A 9,625-nucleotide genomic window follows, 5' to 3' on the forward strand; every position below is an offset into this window, starting at 1 on the left:
AATATCTCGAGTTTTCTTTTTTTAAGTACAATGTATATATATACAATTTACATGTTTTATTTCATGGAGTCTGTGTCTTTATAGATATGTGTTCATGAAATATTTTATGTATTTTTTCTTGTATTACAGCAAAACACAAGCGACTTATATATATTATAAATTTTTAATACGTATGTTTTATTTGTATTTTTCTTTTTCATATGAAAGACCGATTTTATACGACATATTTCTTTAACTTACATTAAAAAGAGTTCTTTATACTTAATAATTTGTTTTAAGATTTTGTTGGTATTTATTTTTACCTCGCTTAAAATTTCTAGTATTCTTTTATTATTATCTTATGAAATAGAATATAACATTTATATATATAATTATAAACAAAAACAATAAACTAAGTAAAAAAATACGCTTTGTGAATGTTCTTTAACTTGCTTGAATCATAACTGGTTGGCCTTTGCCGTCAGTATAGAGCCCGTCTAGCCTGCACCCCGTGCATCCTGGCCAGGCCCGTATTACATATCATGAAAAAAAATGATAATGGAAAGTTGAAAGAAAAATGGAAGCGTGCTATATTAAGAGAATTAGCAGATTTGTGATTAATGCTCAGCAGTTTTTGTTATTCTGTAAAATACATTCAACATTGCATACTAGATCTACATAGGTACGATTAACTTTTTATTTGTATAAAACAAATACATTTTTCACTTATGATTTTACAGGAATTCTGAATATTTTTTATCAGAACAGAACATATACATGTACTTTCTTTCTGACTTCGGGCTCAACACCCATCATCATAACATACATGTATATTTAGTATATTGCATGCATCAAGAAATCATGTTAATATGATAAATTCAATCAGTTAAGTTCACATTTAACCGTTCCATTAAAATTATATTGTTACCAAAAATAGATATTAAATAAAATTTAAATATTTATTGTTGATAGTAATACACTATAACTCTTAAAAAAATCACAGAGATGTAGCATCATATGAATACGACTGAAATCAAAGTTTTAAACTTTGTATCTAAGTAATACCAATAGATACCAGTCTGTTTGTTAGTCTAAAGGCTACGGAGACAAACTTCTAAAGACACTATTTTTCTGATCATAACATTTTCATTCTAAACGCTATACAGTATAATTGATAAGTATGACCTTCATGCTGCAACCAAGGTTTTTAAAGAAAAGCCGTGTTAAGACACAATTAATTAACGTTTGTAATTCAAGAACAACCTTCACCTCTTAACAACCTAGACATGGGGGGGGGGGTCAAATTTTCTGCAGCTTTTAAACCGCCTTTACTAACAGATTTATGACCACAGATGGAACAATATATGTTGTACAAGCATATTTTGACTGTGTCATTGTTTAAGAAAGGGGTTTAACAGTTTTATGTAAAAAGTCGCTGTATAATACTGTAAAAAAACAATTTTTATTACTACAAAGATTGACTTGGGAACTTCTAGCGTTTCTTAGCTGCTAAAGTGCTCCAATCAATGTGTGACTGGGTGAATAAGAAGAACATTCCAACACAGACACTGATTTTTTCATTTTTTTTATTGCTTAACAGTGGTCGGAAGCATATACATATATATAATTAAAACATGATTGTTTATGGTATTACACACAAAGACAAAATTATTGCCATACAGTCAAATCTGTATTTAAATACCACACATAGAAATCCTGTCATAAAAGGTTGCTATTATGTTTTCCCTTTTGAGCTTAAATGTGAAAAAGTATCATACATCTTTACCTCACAAGGTATTTTTGTTCAAATGTATTATTCGCTGTATGCTCACATGCTTGTAATATTGCTTGAGCTAAATAAAGTTTATGTTGTTGTTGTTGTTTAAAGCAACTCTACTGAAGTTTTTTGGCATGCCTAGACTGGAATTTTTTCCCCAAATAAATGCTCCATTTGATGTAGGTCTGGACCAGTAATTTGTATATATCAAAACTTGTGATCATTTGCTAACTTCATTTTTCCAGAGTAATTATTTTGTGAAAATGACCCAACATTGACAAGTGTTGAATAGCGCAAAAATACTATATCCATTACTACATTGTAAGGGCATTAAGTATTTCTTAATATTTTTTTCCCGTATCTCTCTGTTTTCAGTGCCCCAGCTGATCTATGTAAGAAATTCAAGTTTTATGTTTTTAAGCTTTTGACCTCAGTGGAGTTCCTTTAAGGAGACATCCCGAAAACATACTCTACCGTCCAAATTTCATTTCCTTTAACTGGTTTTTAAAATCAGGTTTGACTGTACATGCATACATGCATACAAACACGACTACTTCTTGCAACTCATCTTACAAAATATATTACATAATACAAAATCTGAATAGTGATCCATAACTTTAGAATAAACTGGTCTATATCTGCTAAAATATTTACTATAACAATTGATATGTTTTATTTATAATCTGTTATGAAGTAAAAATAAAAATATAATATGGCAGAAAAAATGACTCACTTTGTAAAGTAAGCCTAAACACATTTTATTTCAGGGTGAAACTAACATTTTAAGATTAACTATTAAGGAAATAAAGATGCTATTTATATCACCTTACTCAATTTAACTTTAAAAACCATGATTTCTTTTACAATTAAGTCTTTGCTTTTTCTATTAATTTACATACTAACATTTTAACTCTTAAAACAGCATAATTTACACCCCACAAAGAAGTACCGGTACAGAAAACTAGCTTACACAGATTAAAGAAATAAACTGAATGATGAGACTGTATAGTATTATTTGCAAACAAAAAATAATTAGGCCATCTAAAATAGCTGAGTGAAAAATTGAGACAGAAAAGAAAAACTGTAAACATATACTGTATATCTAATAGAAGTATTTGTTTATGTTTGTTTATAAATTTCTATAAATATGTATTTTTTTATTTGAAATATATCATAAAATGATCTTTTAGTTCTCATTCTAAAGAAGAACAAATACAACACGAGTACATAGCTATATGATATAGTTTGAGATTACTTTCTCTCTATCTTAATAAACAAAAAAATATCTGTTTCTGATTTCCTTGTTTACTTGTCTACTTATGATAAAGTATGAAATTTCTGTGCTTTTTTTGTTATCTAGATTGTTTCTCTTTAAATGCAATAATGATTTATGCTTTTTGTTGAACTTTTAATTCAAACTGACACTAGGCACATGGTGACTTTAGTGGAGTTCATTTTTCAAGTCACAAGGAGCAAGCTAAAAAATAAAACCACATCAGCTAGGTGGATAGCTTCCTAACATACAAGAATCCAAAGAACATAAACAGGAATCAAAACCCACATTGGTGAGGAAAAAGATATTCAATGTGAACAACGTGGCCATGAAAATCTCAAAACGTTAATGATCATCAACAAATACTTAATTGAGTAGTCAAGACATTATTTATATTCAGCAAACACTACAAATCATGCACTGAAAGTGTAAAATAAGTCAGAAAACAGACATTCTTTTTGGCATTAAAAGAAAATAACAAAACAAATGCAACAGGGTTGTAACAGGTGCAAAATTGAGACACATCTAGACTAGTATATTATTGAACATTTTATAAAATCTTACCAGTATCATTTATACAAATGAAAATAAACTCTTTTATATGATACAATAGTAAACATTCCACTGTCTTATTTTAAACATGTCTAGTTAAAATGAATATTTAGCTGGACATTAAAATACTATACTGAATGGCTAAAACCTAAGAATGTCAAGTCAAAATTGAAATTTAGTTCAGACAATACTATACTATATTGAATGGGACGAAACCAAAGAATGTCAAGTCAAACTGGGATGAAACCAAAGAATGTCAAGTCAAAATGAATATCTAGTTTGAACATTACTATACTATATTCAATGGAACGAAACCTCAAAATATCACGTCAAATTGGAAATTTAGTTCAGAAATAACCATACTATATTGAACGGAACGAAACCTAAAAATGTCAAGCCAAAATGGAAATTAAATTTGGACATTACTTTACCTTATTGAATGGAACGAAACCTAAAAATGTCAAGCCAAAATGGAAATGTAGTTTGAACATTACTATACTATATTCAACTGAACGAAACCTCAAAATATCACGTCAAATTGGAAATTTAGTTCAGAAATTACCGTACTAAATTTTAACGGAACGAAACCTAAGAATGTCAAGCTACAGTATAATAGAAATGTAGTGCGGACATTATACTATAAAAGTTAACAGTCCTGCTGCTACAAATTTGATTCCTTTACGACATAATCATTCATTTACTTTTTATTCCTAGATAACTTGTATCTTTGTTGGCTTATTGTCTGTTCTTTTCCAATTTCCAACACATTTTTTGCCATAACTCAACATATCCAGCTTTCCTAGATAACTAACTAAACATTACCAATTTTTCATAATATGATGGACTTCTAATCCCACATGATTTTAGAAATCAGCTGTGAGACCCAAATGACCATTTGACTCAATGTCCGAGAACAATTTTCATAGAGGATCTAACCAATGACCCCTGGTTTACAAATCAGATGATCTCTCTATTAATAGGCTAAAAAATTCAAGGTAGATCTAAATTCAAATCAACATTTAATATAAAAGAATTAATAAAGCAGGAAAAGATGCCCTATCTAAATATAAACTACTCTTAAACAAATAATTGACGTCTACAAATTCTCACAATGACTTTTGAAGTTTGATAAAAAAAAAAAACGTAATTAAAAAGAAGCACCATCAATATACTGACTTATCTATTTTTAGAATATTTTTAAAAGTACTAACTTTTTTTATTTATCATTTAGCTACATGCAAAACCATTCAAGCTATAAAATTCTGTGTGTTCACCAGGATTATATTGAAGGGACCAGTTATATCCCAATATTAAAATAAAGTCTAAAATACACAGAGAAATCATAGACATTTCAAAATAAATCTCAGTTGTAAATAAAATACATTCCATGAATGATAATATTAAAATGTCAAAATGTCATTATCTAAATTAATCCTAATTAATTTCCCTATAAAAAAATAAAAAAAACAATAATACAAATACAATTGTTTATATATTTCACAGTATCTGTATTGCAGATATATGGTTAACAGGTACATGTTGTATAGAAAAACTGACATGAAATTCCACAAACTGGTATAAAACTCATACATACTGTCATACATTGTACAATAAATGAAGTGACTTAACTAAAAACAAAGAGGTCTATTTCATTTATATGATACATACAATCTACAGTTTACTGACTATTTACATAAGATTGCCGATGGCTGTTTACATATTGGAAAATGACCTGCATATAATAATGATAATTTTCAGAATGACTGCAAAGTTGCCTGGCAACTTAAATAGCCCTATTCTATATCGCTTTTGTGAAAATGTTATTTCATGCAAAACATGTGACTGATTTGTCCTTCAGCTTTAAGCAGCAGGCCTCCAGGTTTGTGCTAATGTTTATGAAGACTTTAAGATTATAAATGGAGTAAAAATTTTGTAAAGGAACAAATAAGAACAAATAACAGATATAATCTCGGCTTATTACTTACTATCTACAGGAATAACACATAGCTTGTCAAAATGCACAGACATTTCATTATTCCCGCAGTAATACGGTAGGATTTGATGATAAAAACAGTAAATTTTATCATATTTTACCAAATAACTTCTAAGTTTCAAGTGGAATGTAAATATTTATTATTGGTACATTCTTGATAATATGAATATATTTTTCTTAAGTTTGACATTTTGAAGATTAAAATTTAACAGCTCTGGAGGCCTGCCAATTTAATAAGGTACAAATCATACATACAAACTATAACTTTATCAACATAATATATTTTCGGATTTTCATTTATAATAAATAAGGAATTGTTTAATCTCATTATTGTATAAAAAAACATGTTGTCTGCGAGTTTATTCTAGAATTGTGCTGTTAAATAACAAATTCTTCAAAAAAAATATATAAATAACAAAACAATGTTAGTATATTCTAAAACATAAATGCAAGCATAAAATAATTGCGAGTAACTATTGTTCCCATCCTTTAACCTGTAATTTTTTTTGTTGTCCATTTTTGTAAATTATTTTTTTTTTCACGTTAAAATCAACATGAGGCAGTTAATATAAATTTTTTTTTTTTACTATAACTACCTTTAAATTTTCAATGAATATTAGATTATATAAACTTGTATTTTCTAGTATGTTTACTACTGTTTCAAAGATGCCTAAAGAAGGAAAAACTTTAATTCAGATAATGATGATGACCTGACCGTGAACTTGCATAAGTTACAAAATGTTAAGGTCATTAATGTTATGATAAATGTAATTCACCAGTTATGTTTATTTTTAACCGGCAAAGCTTAAGACCATTTTATGATGAGATAATATTTGATTTGAATACTATTGAAACCAATTTTATTCACAGTATGCTAAATGCTACTGAAAAGTTGATTTTTTACAGCTCCTGTATGAGGTATTATTTAACACTTGAAGATGCTTCTCTAACTCGTATGCTTTGCTGGTTTCGAGTACTTACAGGTTTCCAGTACTTACAGTACTTAAAATTGACCTTTATATATGCCTATAGCATTTTAATAAAAGATATTATTTCTTATTATCTGATTAAACAATCTTTATCATTCATACGCTTGGGTATTTAATTACATAAGCTTATGTAATCATAATGAATAATTTTTTAATAATATGAACATTGATATCAAACCAAATCAACAATGAAAAAGTCTCGATCACGGCTTGAATCAATTTCATAAAGAATAGAATATAATCATATACTTAATATGGATATTTGATGGAAATTTAACCAAGGCTAAAATGTATGTTTCCTACATGTTAAAAGCTGATTGTTATTAAGATAAAATGATTATTTTTGTTATTTTTAATACATTCATAAAAGTTGTTACAACATGTATTTTCATTAGTTTTTGAGATCATTTCATGCATAAATTAGATACATGAACACAGTCGCCATCGTTGCAAGTATATAAGTAAACATATAAAATAATGAAGTTCGTTACATAAAATTGTACCATAAACCAAATGCCCATTAACATAAAATCATAAACTTAATATATAATAAACATTCAAGTCAGTGTTAATACTAAACAAATATTTACACCAAATGAAGACAAACTATGAAACAGCACCTAAGTTTGATTTAAATGCCTTAACTCTGAGTGTGTAACATATTTTCAAATTTAATATTTTTATAATATATTTCAACTTTTACTGTATAAAAAAAAAATTCAAAAAAGAGCATGTCTATAAACTTTTTAAAAATCCAAATAATATGCTTAATAATATGCTTAAAAGGCCATACAAAGATATATGACATAAAAGTATTTGAGAAAAATAAAACAAAAACAAAAACACTAAACAAGAGGGCCATGATGGCCCTGAGGTCGCTCACCTGTATTTAGGCCCCCGGAGCGGGGCTAGTTTAAAGCCCAGGGCTTTTATTTGAACAAACTTGGGTGACACTCATTAGAAGATGTTTCATGATGTTAAGTTTTTACTACACACATATAATGAAAAACAATGACCTCCCCCCCCCCCCCCCCCTTTGGCAGGGCCAATTTTAACCCAAGGGCTTTTATTTGAACAAACTTGGTAGACACCCACAAAAAGATGTTTCCTGCAATCTAACCTCTAGCTCATTGGGTTTTTTAAAAGAAGATTTTTTAAGTTTTTACTATACACATATAAGGAAAATCAATGACCCCCGGGGCCGGGCCAATTTTGACCCCAGGGCTTTTATTTGAACAAACTTGGTAGACACTTATTAGAAGATGTTTCATGCTAAATATCTTAGCTCTAGCTCTATGGGTTCTTTAAAAGAAGATTTTTTAAGTTTTTACTATATGCATATAGGGAAAATCAATGACCCCCTGGGGCGGGGCCAATTTTGACCCCAGGGCTTTTATTTGAACAAACTTGGTAGACACTTATTAGAAGATGTTTCATGCTAAATATCTTAGCTCTAGCTCTATGGGTTCTTTAAAAGAAGATTTTTTAAGTTTTTACTATATGCATATAGGGAAAATCAATGACCCCCTGGGGCGGGGCCAATTTTGACCCCAGGGCTTTTATTTGAACAAACTTGGTAGACACTTATTAGAAGATGTTTCATGCTAAATATCTTAGCTCTAGCTCTATGGGTTCTTTAAAAGAAGATTTTTTAAGTTTTTACTATATGCATATAGGGAAAATCAATGACCCCCGGGGCGGGGCCAATTTTGACCCCAGGGCTTTTATTTGAACAAACTTTGTAGACACCCAATAGAACATGTTTCATGCTAAATATCTTAGCTCTAGCTCTTTGGGTTCTTTAAAAGAAGATTTTTTAAGTTTTTACTATATGCATATAGGGAAAATCAATGACCCCCTGGGGCGGGGCCAATTTTGACCCCAGGGCTTTTATTTGACTTGGTAGACACTTACTAGATGATGTTTCATGCTAAATATCTTAGCTCTAGCTCCATTGGTTCTTTAAAAGAAGAATTTTTAAGTTTTTACTATATGTATATAGGGAAAATCAATGACCCCCTGGGGCGGGGCCAATTTTGACCCCAGGGCTTTTATTTGAACAAACTTGGTAGACACTTACTAGATGATGTTTCATGCTAAATATCTTAGCTCTAGCTCCATTGGTTCTTTAAAAGAAGAATTTTTAAGTTTTTACTATATGTATATAGGGAAAATCAATGACCCCCTGGGGCGGGGCCAATTTTGACCCCATGGCTTTTATTTGAACAAACTTGGTAGACACTTACTAGAAGATGTTTCATGCCAAATATCTAAGCTCTAGCTCTTTGGGTTCTTTAAAAGAAGATATTTCAAGTTTTTTCTTTCGGTTGCCATGGCAACCAGAGTTCTGCATGGAATTAAATTCTTTGAACAATTTTTAAAGGTGACCACCAAAGGAACATTCCTGTGAAGTTTGGATGAAATTGGCTTAGTGGTTTATGAGGAGATGTCATTTTAAGTAAAAGTTTACGGACGGACGACGGACGGACGGACGCCGGACGAAAAGCGATCACAAAAGCTCACCCTGTCACTTTGTGACAGGTGAGCTAAAAATGGTTCTGTTCTTGCAAATACACATGCTATTGCTACAACAACTATTTAACATATAAAATTGGGCACCTTTTCCAATATTGCAGTCAAAAATAAATAGCATCCAAACAATATCTATAAAAACCATCTGAAACGAATGTGTTAAAGTTATCTAAATCCACACTAGGTGGTTATTTTGAACCAGTTTTAGAAGATTACCAAAAAATGATATAAATGCAATACTTAACAATCATAGTGAGGCTATTATACATATGAATGTAAAACAATGTGGCAAACAAAATGACAAAACAAACAAATAATATTCTTAAACTTTTTGCATATACCAATTAACTGTAAAAATACCGTATTTCTCATAATATAAGCTCCCTGTCTTTTTTATAAGATTCCCAATCTATCTGCACTTAAGCTTGACAGCATAGGATTACCATTATAGTTGTTTCAAATATTTTTAAAAAGGTAAATTGCAGGTTCTCAAATACATGGATCCTATTGACATTTACATGTCACCTGGA

Source organism: Ruditapes philippinarum, unplaced genomic scaffold (genome assembly GCF_026571515.1).
Source record: "Ruditapes philippinarum isolate M1 unplaced genomic scaffold, ASM2657151v2 ctg602_1_1_1_1, whole genome shotgun sequence".
In the NCBI taxonomy this organism is placed as follows: domain Eukaryota; kingdom Metazoa; phylum Mollusca; class Bivalvia; order Venerida; family Veneridae; genus Ruditapes; species Ruditapes philippinarum.